The 2146-nt window shown below is 41.6% G+C and overlaps 1 pseudogene; it reads right to left on the bottom strand.

Moving 5' to 3' along the window:
* Positions 1-1086: 1086 nt before the first annotated feature.
* On the bottom strand, positions 1087-2146 carry LOC105729054 (THUMP domain-containing protein 1-like; annotated as a pseudogene).

Below are 2146 nucleotides of genomic sequence, written 5' to 3'. Positions count from 1 at the left end.
TTTCAGTTAATTATACAAAATGTTTTTAGTATCACATGAAATATCATCAGTAAATCATCTTACTGAGAATAAAGTCTTTTCAATTTTGTACTGTATCTTGCCCCAGCATTTTAATGTTATTATTAGATTCTCACCAACTATGCATATTTTCCTTTCCTGAGATAAGTTCTGCTACTAAATAATTTGCTTCCTAAACCTTTTGACTAAATGCGGTTTCTGAACAAAAGCCTTACTGTTTTCATAATCCAAAAGCCATTTGAAAATATGAATATCCTTTCTTCTCAAGTAGCTATGATTTATAGTTAAAACTGCTAGTTTTCTAAGTTGCATGCCACAGACAATGCACAACGGGACAGGACAGCTTGGAATGAGTCCATATAAAACCCTTGAGAAGTAGCTTTCATTATGAAGACAGAATTTCTTTGTGTCCCTTGTTGTACTAGTATACTGAAGTATACTCAGAAGACTGAAATTCATCAACTTTTTCAGAAATGTCTGTAGCTCCAGGCTTAAAATGGTTCTCCTTTCTCACATCTTGCCTTCCAGAATTGTAGCACTGAACTGTCAGCTTTGTTACACACCAATGTTAATAAAATATAAAAACAGACATAACCAAACAAGAAAATCATGAAAGTCCAAAAACTTCACTAAACAATTTACTTCTTACCTACATGATCCACAGTTTTGCAGTGTTTACAACAAAGTGGCAGGGGGACAGCTGAGTTGTAGCATGTAAAAACTCCTTCCTTAGAATGAAAACTTCCTTCTGATTTTCTACTTCACAGTCAGTTTACTCCCATAAGTCAGCTGCATAAGAGAAGCCTGGGAGAGGCCAACATCCCCCTTCTCCCATCCTCCCCTCTTTGCAATAGTAGCACATGGGTCTGCTTATACATGATACCAGAAGGGCTGAAAGATCCCTAACAAAACTGTTAACAGGGCTGCGCAGTCATTGTTCACTACTGTGAGAACAGCATAATGCAGCACACAAATAAAAAACTGTTTTTAGTCACAATTTCAGGTGGAACCCCAGCAACATCTCACAGAACCCCAGTTGGAAAACCCACCTCAACACCAAACGACCTCTTATGAGAGATCATTTTCATTTGACTTGGATCCTTCTGTGGCTTGACTTGCAAGTTCAAGTTTGCCTCCTCCCTCATTCACCACCTGCGGATTAGACGTTGGTTTTGTCTGCCCCAGCTCCTCAGTATTCTCTGGTACCTGCTGGTTATTTTTTCCTTCTGCTATGTTGTTTTGATCTGATTTGTTAGCAGATTCCAATTTAGTTTCTTTCCCATTTCCCTGCTTTGAGTTAAGCTGTGATGGATCCTTAGGGCTCTTCACCACCTCCTGGAGATTGTATTTTCTCAACAACATGTAATCTTTCACAACACTCAGGCAACAGACAGCTTTGATGATTTCTACTACCACCGTGTACTGTGGATTGGTGAGATTCACTTTATTTTCTGAATTGAGGGTGCCCACTATTCCTGCCAATTCTCTGATAACTTCTCTATTCATGTGACTGTTATTTCAAGATTTGTACACAATCTGAAATGTCCCATTTGTTCGGAGCTTTAAACCAGGGTTCCAAAAATGTTTCTGCATATTATTTCATATCTTCTAAAAAAGCTTTGCATGTGCCTGAGATGGGTAACATTCGTAGAATAACTCGAGCCTTCTTCTTCTTGGTTTTGTACATATCCTGGAGAATATGATGCACCAATTTCTCAGGTTCTATCCCTAGTGTCCTGATGAAGATGACGTTATTTGTTCCACTTTCCACTGACTGGAATCTTCTTAGCCTCATCTCTGTAGATGCCTTAATATCACCAACTTCTTTCTTCAAAGCAGCCTCCACATCATCATCTTCTCCCTCACTTCCAGAGGGCTGCTGATCCTTGCCTGTAAGCTTTTCTGGCCCATACATGCTGTCGCCGTATTTGTTGAGCAGGCTGTAGGCCTCCTCCACGCACTTGCGCTCGTTCACGTTGCAGGTGATGAGGATGCCCTGTAGCCCAGGCTCTAGCTGACGGGGCCCACCGGTGTCGCAGCGCCGAGCCCGCTTGGCCAACACATACTGAGCCTTGTCTTTGCGCTTCCCGCCGCCAGGCTGAGTAGGCTGCTGCGCAGGGGCCACCAT

The sequence above is a fragment of the Aotus nancymaae genome, unplaced genomic scaffold, assembly GCF_030222135.1.
Source record: "Aotus nancymaae isolate 86718 unplaced genomic scaffold, 86718_ANA_hifiasm-v0.15.2.pri h1tg000059l, whole genome shotgun sequence".
In the NCBI taxonomy this organism is placed as follows: domain Eukaryota; kingdom Metazoa; phylum Chordata; class Mammalia; order Primates; family Aotidae; genus Aotus; species Aotus nancymaae.
This window is presented reverse-complemented; position numbering and strand designations above follow the sequence as displayed.